Source organism: Stegodyphus dumicola, chromosome 6 (genome assembly GCF_044657685.1).
Source record: "Stegodyphus dumicola isolate Sdum_Otavi_A_Nest chromosome 6, ASM4465768v1".
Taxonomy (NCBI): Eukaryota; Metazoa; Arthropoda; class Arachnida; order Araneae; family Eresidae; genus Stegodyphus; species Stegodyphus dumicola.
Genome location: NC_140773.1, coordinates 48475646 through 48492681, shown reverse-complemented (window position 1 = coordinate 48492681; position 17036 = coordinate 48475646). Strand labels below are relative to the sequence as shown.

Sequence of the window (17036 nt, the reverse complement as noted above, 5' to 3'; positions counted from 1 at the left end):
AAGGAAAAATCAGGAAGATAGCGGATATACTAAATTAACTATTTGCTTGGGTATTCTGTTCTTTCAGGAACCTTGCTTACTATGAAAATTGGGGTTATCTAGTGATTCAAAGGCTTAAAGATGAAAAATGCAATACTGGGGGCGGGGGCGATGACGACAATCTGAAGCCCTATTCATATAGCGTCCTCTATTATTTTTTTAATAACATTTCGGGAGTGGAAAACAGGATTACAAGTTGTTACAGGATGACAGCTCAAGCCTTAGATCACACCCTTCTAATAACTTAGAAACGAAACCTGATCTGTGAGAATTTCAGAACAGAATGAGTCTACATGGAGATCTGGTAAAAGGTTTTAACTAATTTTCTAAACCTTTTTCTTCAAATCTAATTCGCTTGACTACACACGTTTTATTATTTTTTATATTAACATTCAACTAACAATCAATGCGAAATCTTCTAGGTTTATAGATTTTGTCGAGATGTGGACTTGAGGGCGTCAGAAGTGCATGCAAGCGGAATTTCGAAATGTAATAATTTGTTTCCCTTCAAATTTTACTTTTTTATTGAAAAAAAAATTATAACCGCTACAAATAAGATGCTGGGAACAAAATGTTTATTATCTTATTTGTGATCGAGAGATAATAGTCTCGTGCGTAAATCCAAAAATGCATAACTGAAGTGTTCATAAATTTTGCTTTCGTGGTAAAATTGTAAGCCTAACAAGCTTATAAAAAATGGAATGGAAGTGAAAGCTAATCCCAATAGAATAAGACATTTTCTTCGATCTTATTTCAAGGCCAAGCGGAAAGAGTACATACAATATTGATATATGTGTTGACATATTTGGTACAACCGGTTTCGAAATAAAATGAATTAACCCTTTGCGACACACTGTGTCCGGTCTGGACACACCTAAAAATTTCCTTCTGTACGCACCAAAAAATTGAATGAAAAAGGATTAATAGGTTACTCTGAACCTTCTTTATTTATAGTAGATGGCAGCTCAACACAAACTAGTCCATATATTTTAGTCATGTTTAGTTTTTTAAGACCCTCATTTTTCAAAGAAATCTTAAATTTTATCTCGAAATCTTGCCTAAAATCAAACGGCGAACCCTAGGTGTGTCCAGACCGATAATCTAGGATTCTAGAACAACTGAGAGTCTGTATTCTTTGTTTCTCCGCATCTCATCGATCAGTTCATTGAAAACAATGCTCGTTTCAGCACTCTTTTCGAAGCTCTATTCCATCAGTGTGCCACTTTGGGCACACCCACAGAATTAAAACGATAAGATAAACTTCACAAAATTTTACTTGTGTACTCCTCTAGGCCTAATTAGACAGCCTACCTTTTTTTTTTTTTTTAAATCAAAACTCCGATTTTAAAAGGTAGCGTGCCGGAAAGGGTTAAGGGCTTCATGGTAACCGTGCAATATAACGCAGATTTCATATAGCATAAAATGCACGCTGAAATTAAAAAACTTCGGACATATTATTTGACGAGAAACACTGCCACAGACAGTGATTTATTATATTCTTTATTATTTGCTTTTAAAAACAAGTTTGAAAAACAAATGTAGGTAAGCCCTCGCGTGCTTTGCTGTATTCAACAAAAAAAATTGGAGGTAATTTGCATTTAACTCATTTTTGCTTAACATTTAACAACAGATGTCCACAATCATTTATCTACTAACGAGACTGAATATCCGAGAAATGAACATGTAATTAGCAGACAACTACCTCATAATCTTCATAACCCTAAATCAAAGCATTCATCTGAAATGTTTTCTGCAAGGTCATTTTATGAGTTGCCAGAATTTAACACACTTTTGGTTTATTTCCTAATAGAAGTCTGTTGATCTGCAAGCCAGCCACACTACCTGATCCCGAAATAGAATTGGTCAAGAGTTTATGAATTACCGGTAAAATAGCTTTTGGTATTTAATTTGTTGAAACTTGTTCTCTCGGGAAACTAGAACTCAATGTAATCTTCAATGCCGTATTAAATTTTACTAATCCAAATGAAGTACCAAATGCACCTGGGTATTAATTTAGAGTTTCAGTCTATCCTGGCACATACCTTATATGAGTAGAACTAATACTTAGAATGTTAGGGCTTTTATTTTACTACACGCTTAAAGGGAAATTTAGATCTTGAAAACAATGTTTTGGTTAGGGACAGTTGTTTACAAAATGATTTTTCCCGATTAGGAAATTAAATTGTAATAACGAAAAGCGGAAGAAGTGTTCACATACAATAAAAGAAAAGAGCTTTTCGAGACGAAGGAAGAATATATCCATCAGCCTGGTCCCATTTGTAAATAGAATTCCATTCATAACATAGGGAGTTCACTACTGGAATCCTGCTTTCTTGTAGTAACCTCAATTGCATCATTGGAATCTTCTAAGTCAAGCGCCTAAAACGGCTGCTGCACTTTAACAGATAGCTTTAACCCATACTCCTTCTTGACCTTTTTGACCACTAGGCGAAGATTTATGCAGAAAAGATTCATTATTTCTTTGCATAATTCGCGACCTCACCATTTTTTTTTCTATGCGCGAAAGAGTGTGATTTGACATTATAGGTCATCGTTAAATATAGGAATGACACACTGTAAAACATCCTCTCAAATTATACATATGCATTTTCCCGTTTATGTTTGGCGGATTACAGTTTTTTAGGTTATGTGCCGAAAAAATCCACCACATATAAAAGAGAGAAAAAAATCCATAATTATCTATCTTTTGCATATTATCCTAACCTTTTGCCCTCTGTTGTTCTGATACAGGAACACGAATATACACAACTCCATTAGCACAGCTATAATGGCATATGAAACACCTCAATTCTTCACCGGAATCTTACTTCGAAGGAAACTATAAATGTCATTTTCTTCAAAAGCTTAGCTACTAATCGGTCCCATTGGTTAATGGTACTATAATCTCAGAAATTGAGAATAGTTAAGAAAGAATGTTTAATTTAGAAATTGAAAACAGACAGATGTTGAAGCATAATCGAAAAAACCTGCAGTCGTTTCTAAATTTTAAATATTGCTTATTATTTCTCGTTGACACACATTTTTACAGCCAACAGAAACGAATCTGTGCGGTAAACATACTTGTTTCAAAACGTTTTACATTTTTGAAGACGGCAAATATTGCAAGTAGACAAAGTAGCAAGTTGCAGAGCGTTGAGTTGCTGTTGACAAAAGCGAAGAGCAAGTTGACTACGCGAAGAGGGAAAGCCGATGCGATGTATTCCAGAGTAGAAGTTAAACTGAAAAGAAAATTGCAATTTTGACTTTCAATTCTGAATTAGCTGTATCGTCTTCGTTATGTAAAGGATGAAAAATAGAAATATCCAAATTAAACAAGAGGATTAACTGCTTATTGCAAATTAGAATTTTACTTTACCTACTTTTTGTTAGTGCTAAGAAAAAGGTATTGGGGGGGGGGAATGACTCGGAATACGTAGTCGCTTATCCTAAAAAATCTCAAGAGTGCAACTAATTGACATTCGAGTGAACACTTACCAATAGTTATTTTTGATCAAGGCGTTCATACAGATATTGGCATGAAACTTAAAAATTGTGGCTTTAAAAATCTTTGTCTACCATTTCTCCCTTTAATGTTTATCATACTCTATTTTTGCGCTTCTCTTTCATTTCTGACCTAAGGAAAGTGCTTTATGTGGCCCATCCTTCGCATGATTCTGACACACCGTCAGCAGAAATCTTTAGATAACCGTATGTATATGTATGTGATTATGGCAAAGCCTCGAGGGCTCTGTATAAAGGGAGGGATGCCTTCGTGGAGGAGTTTCTAAGGGAAACTGGCTCGTATACATGTTACACATGGGGAAATTCATTTCTTCTTATTAGCCAGAGCGCCTACGCGTAATTAAACAGGGATTTTTCAAATTCCTATTTAAGTATAGAAAACGTTTACAGGATTAAACGTATTGCATTTTTAGAATTCAAAAAAAAAATCGTTATTTACAGTAATTGACCATGTGTACATCGCAAAATAAAGAATATCAACCTTCGGCAAATAATGCTTTTTTGAGCGAAAAGGTTAAACGCTAATTAATATACTCTCAAATTGAAACTTCTGGTTCAAAAACTGTTCTTTAACCTATAACATTTTCTCCTAAAAAACTAAAATTAGCTAAATGGTCGTAAGGAACAAAATATTACTTATTTCAAGAACAGAATTTTCAACCTTTTTTGAAGTAAAAACGGAATTCTAGTTTTCCAACTGTAAGCATTAATTTTGCATGCTCTTGTTCAAAGGTTCATCAACGTCAAATATAGCACTTATGCAAGCGTTTTTAACAGTGCATACGTAGAATCGTTGTGTTGCTTTTCAAAATATGTATTTGCTATAAACTGCAATAAAAATGCTGCGCAGTACTTATTATATCGTAACTTAAAATCAAAGCCCAACATTATTTTGCAAACATGCTGTATTTAACAAACACTTAAACATAAAATATTGGTAACGCACTGGCATGCAGTCAATCATACGAGCAGATCTTTTTGTTTTAGAGTACAAAAGCGCATCTCCCAAAATTTCTACTAGGTGACTCCAGTCCACATACACTAAAATCCCTTGTAACCCGCTGTCAATTAACCAAAAATATCAAAGTAACTGCATTTTCAAAGCTATAAGTTTAAACTCGAAATTTAGAACTAAGAGATAAAAAAAAAATATGCAATAGGCTAACAATTAGAAGACTCAAATGTGGAAAACATGTGTTTCTATTTCCGCCACCCATTGTAACAAGCCTTATCCAATGAATAATAAACCAAGAAATTATTTACAAGGTTTATGCGTCGATGTGTAAACTTTGAAAGTAGTGCTCATCGACTTCCAGAAACAATTCACTACTACAGGCTTTTGCCTGAAAAATTATAAAGAACCTTACTTATCGTCGCTGTCGATGCAAGCTGTGGTCTGTGATCATGTTCGTAGATGAAATGCAGAGTGAAAACGATTCTCTTGGTTTTAAAACACGACGAGCAACCGTACCCGGCATTATGGATTACATATTAGAAGAACTCTAATGAAGAGGCGGTGCAAACTTCGATGGCTGAAGACAATTCTGTTCTCTGTCAAAATGAGGACAAAATAATCATGACATTGGGAAAGGAGAAAGATGAGACCTTTAATGTAATAATATATTTTTAAAATGTTAATTTTTTTCTGAAATATAAAATCACGTGTATGTGTTTTAATTTTAAATACCTGTACCGTTTTCAGTATTATTTTTTTACTATCAGCTGATAGATCGAAAAATATGGCTAGTAATTTTATATGCTACAATTCCTACAAAACACATAGCAAAGCATGAAAATATTTAAGTTCTAGAAATGTATATTCAGTTATTTCTAGAAACGTTTCTAAAACATTTCAGTTCTAGAAATATATATTCAATTAGTCTCTTATCCAGAATAGGTGAAGCACCGTCCAAAGAGAGATGCGTTAGTACTAGTGCGATGTTTAATTTTAAAAGTAAATAATTATTATTTAATTTTGGCAAGCAGAGCATAGTCTTATTTATTTATCCTTCCAAATACAAGTAATATTCTTTTTTTTATCAAAAAACATCCCATGTGAGTCCAAAATGAAAAGGGCAAATTCAAGAAGAAACTTCCTAATAATAACTTTAAACAAATCTATACTGTATACAAACCTAGAATTCGCAACATTTTTAGCCAACGTGAAAACATCCTCTATGTTCGAATAAACGTAGGAGCACACTACGTTTATTTGAACATAGAAAAGGATGTTTTCTTGTAGGAGCATACTACGGCACACAGCAAAAGGAAATCATAGATTTCTGTATGCGATTTAGCACTTCTTTAAAGAGCCATTTTATTTTCGCATTCACAATGGTCACCATTTGGTTCAACAACAATTCAGAAAAAGTCAAAACAGTTGGCCAGATAAAGAAAATGGAATAAACTAATGCCGCAGATGCAGTCTTGTTATCTTAACGTTTCAGTCGAGTTCTTGACAGCCTTTTTGCCCATGAGTGGGCGAAGAAAGCTATACATGTGCGATTGTAGGGAATTAATGGTCGAAGATAACGATTCAACCAAGGAAGATTTTTACATCCTCTAGAGCTAATGGAAGAAAGAATTTCGACGCGGGGTAAGGGTCATTGTTGAAGTACTCCAAAAAAGTAACAATATTAGAGCATGTCACGGTCGCATTCTTTAGTTGGCCCTCACTTCCAAATCACTCCTGATGTATTCTAAGAATGAAAACAGCAATATAAATGACAGAAGTCAGGGGTTATGTTAAATATAAGCTTTTAAATGGCCTTTGGAAAAATTTTTTATTCAAAGTTTTATTTTGAAAGTAGTGTCTTCGTGTAGTGATGCAGGAAATAATCTATTACATGACTGAAAAAAAATAATTGACAAGGGAAACAAAGGCAGATTCAACCTGTCAAAATTACAACAAAAAATTAAATATACAGACTAGTTTTATGAATAAAAATATCCGGCACCTGAATGGAGATTTCTATCTATATGACAAAACACAAATAAATGATACCGCTCTCTGAATAAGTTAACAACTATATTATGAACTCATGCTTCTGAGGCACTTTATTTAGCGGTGCTGCTCGGCTTCTGTGTACAATCTACATATAACCTCATTTAAGTTATCTGGTTTAAACATTTCATTCACATATAACGCAGACGCCAAAACTCAAACGTTTACCTAATCACAGAGTAGTTAAGACATTTCGCAGATGACTCACTCGATTGACCTACAAATAGAACATGCTTGGCCTATGCTATATCTGCATTGCCCTTGTCACCTTGGATGCTACCAGTTTAAACTGGATAGCCACGGTGATAAATTTCGTCGCAAATTATTCTTAATAACTGGTTTTATACTCATTTCGGATTCTGTTAGCATCTTGGTTAACGGTAATGTTAAATTTCCAGACTACAGTAAAGTTCTGATGCTAACTCTGTTTAAATATTTAAAAGGTTGTATATTACGATAAGTATTTATATTGCTGTTTACACTAAAAGCTACATTAGTAGTTGTATATTAATGGTATTACCGATATAGCAAGTATTTATTCGAAGAAAGTGCCTTAACTATAAAACACTGTGGATATTATTGTTTAATCAACTGTCGCAAAGCACGCGAAAGGTATTTTATAGAACGGATGATTTCTTGGCTAATTTTCCAAATGCTTGTTCATTTTTTTAAATGCAACTAAGCACATAACAGCTACCACCTTAAATGGCTTTATCGAAGATTTCTCAAGGGAAACTAGCTTGTATTTACGTTACTTACGGGTAAAACCACGAAACTATATATACTACCAGATCAATGGCATGTAGCCCATTTAAAACATATGAATGCTATCTGCCAAGGCAGATGATTACGAATTTAAAGCAACGCATGTGAAGGCTAATTGACAAGAGAAAAACGCATTCATGGAAGACTTCTCTAAGTGAAATTCATTCACATTATAAACGTGGAAAACCAATAAAACACCTACGCAGCCACCACATTCGACGGGATTACTCCTTGAGTTAAAGTACCATTGTTGAGGGACCTTATTAATTATAGATATATTTTAATGTGTAAATAATAGTTCCAGATAGCATGAGACACGAAGCAATAACGACAGTATACTAAGTGTTTACACTTATTTATATGTATTACTCCATATCATACTTATTTAAAATTTAAACATGAATATACTGGAATTTTCAGCTATATAAAGGAGAATAGATACGAGTTCGGAACTCCTTTAACAGCTTTGAATGAAGCATGTTTACCGTTTTGCTAATTTTCATAAACCACATTTAATTATTTTACCATTTTAATTTTAACACTCAGTCAGTTAATTAGATCACATGCAGTTGTTTTAATTAATCTGCATATGGTATTAGTAACATTAATTTACTTCACGCGTAGTTGTTTTAATTATGTTTACTGAGAATCTTTTACTTTCTAACTTTCAAATCATTCCCAAAGAAAACAAATCTTGAAAGACTTCAAGACTGTAAATAAAACATTCGTAAAAAGAAGCATTATTTCTCCATTTAACTATAGATACTTTCAAGGAAACCTAGATAAGTACTTTGCAGAGACACAAAGACCAAAAAGTATCTTCCATTCCGTACCGTCATTTCTTTCCTAATTTATAATGAACGGCACAAGAGTAAAAACTCTTTATTGGGATTTTCATTTACCACGTTTTAAAAAGAGTTTCATCAATAACGTCATTTCACCAATAAATAATATACAAGCCAACATCATTTTGACGATGATCCCTCACGAAACACTAAACCGAGAAATTTAATATCTCCTTTTATAAAGCAGACATCTGGAAAACGTTGAGATAGCGTCACCAGAAGATCCAATTTTCGAATCCAAAAGGAGGATTTCTTCAAAAGAAATATATAAAAAGGCCAGGAAAACTCTCTCTCTCTCTCTTTTTTTTTTTTCCCCCGCCGTCAAGCCCTAACACCTCGAATGGATGGGCATGAACAGCAGGTGTGGCAATGATAGTCCTCCGCCATTTGTCATGCAACGGCGAAAATTGGGAAAAGATTTTCAGCTAGATGTCAAAGTAGATTTTGTTCGCTTGCTTTTTGCAAAGTGAATCATTAGCCGTCACAGCATATGTACTCAAGCGACACTTCTTAAAATACATTTAACAGCTGTGAAAGCCGAAACTCCTTATTAATAAAATACGTCCAAGATTTATATCAAACGAAAAGAGAAGGCATACGCTGTAAAATTAAATATTCCTTTGCTGTGTGTTCTCGGGTATACTTGTTTGGTATTATTATAAATATGCGCCCGTTTCTTTCTACTATGCCAATACGAAAATGACTTCGGTAAAAAAATGTTTCTAAACTTTGATACATATTTCTTACGTTAACTCTTTCAATAAATAGAGAAAGAAATAGAATCATATTTTTAAAAAAAACTTGCTGATAATGCCTTTTTTGAAAACACATTTAAATTAATGATGGATAACAGGGAATGTTGGGACATGTCATTCATGGCACAACTCAAAAAATACCAATTCTGAGTTATGAGCTCTTTTATCTTCTAAAGTCTAAATTTAAAACAGAACTTCGAGCCTATGAGATAAAAAACGTTATGTAATGCATCTTAAAAACTTCCCTTTTCGAGCTGTACTTGTATTGTGAACCATGAACGACAATTTTCTGTAAAAAGCTGTTTGGCGTATGTTGACCTATAAAAGGACATTTTCCGTCTTGTTTGCAAGCACAAAATTGTGTATAGAGAAGCACTGAAATTTTATACATCCCAACAGAAATAAAATCGCGCGTTGCAATGCCGAGATTTGTGACACAATTTGACGACATTTGGGAGCACAGCTTAAACACAAATTCTATGTAATTATTTAATCAAATAGATTAAAAGAATAATATTATGATTTATACAAGTTGAAGATTACATTACGATTATTAAGGGAGGCAAAACAGTTATCTTTCATTTAAAATTATGTTCATCTCGAAGATTTCTTGGCAACTTTCCCAGGTAATATTTTTCAACCATTGCAAAAGGGACAAGACGTCAGTTCTGGTGGCATCAAGCTTTTCGCTGCTATTAATTATCGGGAATTATTAAAACCAGCTACTCATCATTATCACGCCCACCTTGTTAGGTACAATAGTCAACGCTCTTAGCATATTTTGCATACTAGTCACGCGCGCAAAATTGCGAAATCTGCTCAAGCGCTTTTCGCACGCTTAGCTAAATATTCAAACCCTGCACGTAGTTATTTTACTGGGAATGGTTGGAAAAAGACTGCTCAACTGCTAAAAATTTCGGGAAGAAAATTTTTGAATAAAACGATGTTCCAGTTTTTCGCTCCTCATTAACGAACCAGCCCATAAATTTATTTTGCATGAATATTTTAAACAACAACGGCAGATAGCGCATTATCTGCCATAATAAATTGATTAGGAAAGCATTCGCTGCGTTTAGATGAAATTCCTCAGCACGCATGAAATTTTGATAAGCTTGCCATGACCGATGCCAGTAGTCCACTTAAAAATTGGAAAATTGCAAGACTGATTGCAAATTGCATCTCATTACTTTTACAGAAACGTCAGTGTTTCTAAATTTAAAATTATTTTAAATAACTTGTTCAAAGAGTGGAAATCAGATGAGTTTTATTTTATGAAAATTTTGATCCTGGCATTGATTTAAAATTTACGTGATAAAACTATAACTTATCTGCCTTAATTCGTACTTATTGAGTTATTAACAATGTTTATGACTATCATTTCGCACAATTCTAAATATTCTAAATTGATCCTTAAGAATTAATTATATAAGAATTAATTTATAAGTTTAATTACATAAGAATTTATTATATAAGAATTTCTTATTTAAGAATTCTTATCAACCAAGTACTACAAAAGACAGATGAACTCACTTAGCGTACCATAAATGACAAACCAGATAAAAACTTTTACGGAAACGCTAAGTATAAGCATTTCCCTACAAATATTTGCCATCATTTCGATACCTGCACAGTTTACAAAATTTAAGAAATACAATTCTTTCAACAGGCTTGTTCCTCAAGACATCACGACCATATGTATCCATCTGACGTAAGCTATAAAGCGAAATTAACACTCACAACCATGGAAAAAAGAAACAGTCGAAGAAGCTATACCACGTTTTACCTTCACAGAAACAGCATTAAGATATATGTTTTTACTTCCGCTTTGTAATTTAAGAATTACTCATATAAGAGAGATTGGGAAAGGAAAGAAACCCCATACAGACAAGAGGGATAAATAAAAAAAAAGCAGGTAACCAAAAGGAAGTCACGGATCAACTCATGACGCAGTTCTTTTAGTCCAAGGTCGAAAGTATGCATCACACATGAAAAGACCACCATCTTTTTAAAAATTTTAATTCATTCGGTTTATCCAATTACCTACAGAAAGCAACGAAATAAAATATCACAACTTAGCTTAAAACGAAAGCTGTGAAATGGAAAGCGAAATCAACAAAAAGAAGGAGTTGGTTGCAGAAAATAACCAAATTCCGCTTGAGTAATTAGACGTACCTATTCGTCCTAGATGTAAGCGAAGAAAGGATATTTTCCGTTAAAGTCAACAGAGAGATTAAATTCTTTGAAGGATTAGTCCTGGGGATTAGTTTTATTCCCCTTGAATTTCAAGCACAAAAGGAATCGCAGCTGAAGAAATACAAGTGCAAGATGCAAAGAATTACCTTTTCACTTCCTTGAATAGGTTGATAGGCAAATGTATGAAGATGCTTTTAAAGATTTGTTAAATTTATCAAAATATAACGGTTAATTCAATTACTGGCTCTCAAAGTTTTGTTGCAGATTTCGAATCTGCAGTAAAAAAGAATATATATTCATACCAAAAATTTTTAATACAGTTTCTCTGTAATCCCTTTGCATTTAAAGATTTAACAACCAAGGCAAAACACTGAAGTTCTGAAAATTTTCGTATACATTACAAAAAACTTGTATATCTTAACTACATAGTAGCTGCATGGTATCATAAGCACGTTACAATGTTTTAAGTTCTTTTAAACATTGTAACGTGCTTACGACACCATGCACGGCGGTTAGATTATCCAAAACTCGGGAAATTTCTCAAGGCGCCTAAAGACTATAGCCCCACTTTGCAACCTGATAGGAAAAGTTCATAATTGCATCAAATATTAATCATAACTAACGTATTCATACAGCTACATTAAAAACATACTCATAGAAAAAATATTTAATGTCACCCTCCCCCCACCCCCAAAAAAAGAAAAGTAAGCAATGGTAAACGAACTAAATCATCATCAACCCTCTCGTCGTTAGCTCATTAAAATACATAACTATTGGATCTAATTTTCTACTCTATAGCATAAAAGAAGGGAATTTTCATGTCCAAATGACCCGATGACTTCACAATCTTGCTCTATCATTAAGAAGGGCAACACCTTTATGCAAGTCGGTGATTATTCGCCAAAATAAAAACCCTTCACATCCCGCCATCTTGATAAAGGTATCATTCTTAGGGATATAAGCTGGATTTCATAAGTATGCCGTGTACCTTGAGTATTTACAGTCGAAGAACTCTTGTATTTAGGCGAATAGTGACCAATGCTGGCAACAAACTGACAGCGGCGGTCAGACAAGCCCCATCTGAAGTCAATATTAAATAATGACCAATATTAATGATGCTCCGAGTATCACTACTTTATACGGGCTTGATAGGCAGTTAAGTAGTCATTACAAGTATTACTTTCACTAACAGATCTCAGATTTAATTCTATTCTGTATCTGCATTCAACGAAACCTATTTCTTTAAATATTAAGTTAAATACAACAGTTATTTATTTATCAGTAAACTCCATTCGTCGGGCCTGGAAGCCAGACGTAAGAGCTTTGGCAGCTGCTGAGAGAAACTATTTTTTAACTTTTATGTATATCATAAAAAAGGGTTTACTAATTATATTATCGATAAGTAATATTGTGTACTTTTAAAAAAATGTTTACTTTATAATTTTCAAGATAAAACTGGAAATAAACATATTAATTTTTTTTTAAAGTGTTCAAATTTTAATGATTGCCGAGGTTATCCATACAGATAACCCGATGGAATAGCAAAACATTTTAGAAGATTCCAGATGAAAACACGGGAACGTCATACATCATCTGTACATTTCAAAAATGATAAAAATATATAACGTCATTCTAATAAAAGCACTGAATGTTTTTAATTAGATGTATCATGAATTAAATGTTTTTTTATTTAAATAAATCTAATTAAAAAGTAAAATAATAATATTCTTACAAACTGCATTCGTTACTTTCATGCAACGTAATTTGTTAATTCATAACAGACAAATTCAATCTGAAAGATAAATAAATATCTTACGTTCTGCCGAATGTCAACAGATTCGAATGAAAAGTGAAACAATGCATTTACAGTTCAACAGAGGACGGTATTTAAGCGAATCATTGAAAAACCGTGTTTCGAGACTAATAGCCCTTTAGGGCTAATAACCATATAAAAACTAAACAGAAGTAAAAAGAATGCCACGTCACCTCTCATGCAAGGTATGAACTACAGATGGTCAATCAAGCTACAAACAATCAAAATGCTCACAAACACCAACTATGTGCGGATATAGTAGTAAACAGATGCGGCAACAAAGTTTCAGAACTCGGTTTCTGTTTTCGTATAACCAGAAAGACAGTTGAATGAAACAATTGTTGCTGTTTAGTTTACTACAAACATTTCGTCTAACTCTTATTTCTCTTGCACTCAGGAAACTTCTGAATGCTTTCGTAAAAGCAAATTGTTGGAAAGTTCATTCTCTTACTGCTGTCTTCAGAATTTTGAAAATGCAGTCAAATTTGTCTCTAACGTACATTTCATTTTAGAAAATAGGAAATAGTCCATAAAATGCCATATGTGGAAAGAAATGAGATTATTTTTCTTGGCAATCAAAAATGTCACATTAGCCATGAGCGAAACGCAACAAAAATCTATTCACTGATCGATACTTTTCGGGAGTTCTTCGGATTCTTTTTTAAAGTCTAGTTTTTAAAAGTCGAAATATTCCTTCTTTACAGAACATAAAACCTCTTTCTTTCCTTTTAAGAATTACTTTCTGACTAAAACATGACAAAAAAAAAAAATTCTCAAATTGATAGGAATTATTTTTGCTTATTATTCGAATATAGTAAAGTATGCAAGGATAATCTACCTAAGACGAAGAATGCTTTCGTGAAGGACCTTTTTAAGGTAAACTGCTTGATACTCACATCACTCATGGGGAAGAGCCACGAGTACCAAACAGGCAGCCAGGCCAATCGCCTGGGATCGAAATTTTCATCTAGTTATTCAGCTTTCTTAACAACTCGGCCACTGGTAAGGCGTATTTTTACTCATGTCGATAGACGATTATTGGTTTATCTATGAACTATAATTCCAACTTTCATCGTTAATTTGGTTAAGGAATTCAAGGTTGGTACCTGCAACTTCAATTAAATAACTTAATTTTTTAAGTCTTTGAATCCATACACAGATTTCACCAGATTTGAATAAATTCAAACAAAAAATTTTCATATATATATTACAAGTAATGTATGAAACGCCGGATTTCTATAGAATACCTACGCATTTTATAGAAACAACTGGTGTTTTTAGGCAAAGTATGAAAAGGAGAATTATCATATACTTTTCCAATACACTGTACCCGGAAATGAATTTTTGAAAGTTCAGTTAAGAAAACACTTTTAAGAAGACAAACTAATTAAGCCAAACGATTACCATAACAAATAAATTAAATTTAAAAAAACCGAAAACTGAGAATAATAATAATAAAAAAAACCTTTATAATGAAATAAAATTTTAATGTAAACCACTCCGTACCATGAATTTGCAAAACAGGAAAGAATTCTCTTCTTTGAATGTAAAATTAAAAACCAGCAGCGTCTGTAGCTCTTTTTTTTTTTTTTTTTTTTTTGAAACGCAAGATTAACATTGAGGTACCGCAGGAACTAATCTAACTCCGGAAAAAGCAATTTAACTCTTCCAATTTATTTCAAACTTCAGACCATTTACTAATTCAAGGCTGAACTATAGTTACAAGGAAGGACCAATTTCGAACCCAGCACTTAAACAGCGAGTCTGTTGTGCATTTTGATTAGAAAAATCCCTCTTCGTGGAAAAAGGATTTCTAGCTATTTTTCTTCTGTGATGAATGCTATGCGTGATGAATGGTAGTCACCGAGAGCTATTAAGAAGCGTTCGAAGAACATTTGGAAAAGGTCACCAGCCTCTTTGCACCACTTTTAACATTTAATCAGAGCAAGCGGCAAATTTGTTTTCTAATACACCTTCGACTCTCCTCTTGTCATGCGAATGTAGATTTGTATAAAAATAAGAGTTTTTTTTTTTTTTTTTTTTTTTTTTTTTTCCAAATTGCGTGTTGTTTTGAGATGTGTAGAACGGGCAGACACTACTGGAACAGTTTACATAAGTTATTGCAATCAACTGCAAAACTGCCGAAGGCTATAACAAAGACATTACGTACTATACCCATGAGCATATCCTAAATTTAGTTTCAGAAAAGTAATTGAGATAACATTTCTTACTCCCAAGCTTAGTTATTCAAAGAGATTTTAATATAATTACATCAAATCCCAAAGCATATACTCAGAAGATAGATCTATTGTTCTCAACACTCGCGCGAAACGTATTTTCTTAAATAATTCTTTGTTTTGATATAATGGTGTTAACAAAGTTCCGTGCCCTTTTTAAAGCAGAGAAATCAATCTTTTGAAAAAGACCCTCGAATCACTTTCAGCCACATCACCAAAATAGGCAGGACCTTCAATCTGACCGACTCTTCAACACATAAGTAAACGTAACGAGTAACATAAGTAACGAGGATCAGTAAACGTTAGGATTACGAACACGCTTCTTTTTCTTAAGAAATATATTAACCACTGTAGCAATTATTTTGGAACGAGTTTATCTAAGACATAGCGGTACTTACGTATTAACGCAACCAGGCCAAAATTCACATAAATTGCCAAATTTGGCGACCCTACTTACGGCAACCCTACGTGTTATACGTAGTTTTGTAAAAAGAGCATGTGGAGATTCACAAAATTTTCCTGCATTTTCGTGCAAATTTTTGTAATTTATGAGAAAATAGCAGTGTACATGGATAAAGTCAAGAGTGTGCGCAATGCCATTTTTGTGTAATTCTGGGATGTGTTTTTAAGTAAAAATAAGTCGACGTGTACATGGTTATGGCGAATACGGTTTTGAATCAGTGCTAAAAGCAATAGCCAAAAGATTTCCGCCGAAAAAAATAATTCTGCAACTTATTCAAATACGAAACCGGAAGGGTTTAATTGCTTTTTTATATTTTAAAACAAAATAATATAAAAAACTGTATTAAAAATTATCTGTAATTAATAAATGTACATTTTCTTTCTATTCATACTTTTTTACTCAAACTTACAAATCGCGTCAACCTGATTGCGATAATACGTAAGTACCGACATAGCTGCCTACCCTGAAACATAAAAAACAAGGAATTTCCAGGAATTATACGAGCTGCGAGGCAGCATCGTTTTAAAAAGAACTCAAAATTGATTTAAATTTGCTGACACATTATTCGGTTTATTCAACAATTTATAATATGATTTTGACGTAAAATATATTAATATTTAATTATAAATTTAAACAAATTTAAATTCTAAACAAATACGTATAAAAGTAAAAAAGTAGAAAAGCAAATTTAAATTCTTAAAAAAAAAAAAAAAAAAAGCCCAAAATAATTTTAAATAATTTAAAAATATGCAAACATGTAAAAGATTTAATTCTCGAACTAATCTACAATATCATTTAAATTCAGAAGCATAAGCAAATCAAGTGTAAAATCTATTCATGAAAATAAATCTACTAATTTAATAAATTAAAATTAAATTAAACATTTTTTTAAAAAAATGCATATGTGAATGATCGTAGAGTAGGCAGGAGACAGACTTATCAAGGGAAAGTTGCCTCCAAACCTAACTCTCCAATCATTCAATTCGTGTTTCGTCATTCATGCAGGCAAGGGTAAAAGTCAAAACCAAAAGTAATTCCAATAAAGTGGTACCCTTAGAAATTAACATTTAAGTATTAACATTTAAGAATTAACATTTAAGAATTAAAGTTCAAAAAGGAAAATACTAATTAAGTCTTTTGAGAAACAAGCAAGTAAAGTCAAGAATTAAACTTTTTCTTAAAAAATTAAATTTTTTAAAAATTATTTTATAAAATAATAAAAAAAATTAGAAACCAATGTATTTTAGAAATCCTTGTCTACAGAAACTTCCCCTACACGAATATGCATATCAATAAAAAGAAACTATAAAAGAACTTTACATAATCCATATAAACCAATAAGAAACAAAAAGTAACAAAAAGAACTAATTCACAATTTTTAAAATAAATATATATTTAAA

At 32.7% G+C, this 17036-nt stretch overlaps 1 protein-coding gene across 2 annotated transcripts in view; it reads right to left on the bottom strand.

Annotated features, from left to right (window-relative positions):
* LOC118191814 (uncharacterized) overlaps positions 1-17036 on the bottom strand; it is a 196751-nt gene that overhangs the window by 44977 nt on the left and 134738 nt on the right. The window lies entirely within an intron of this gene.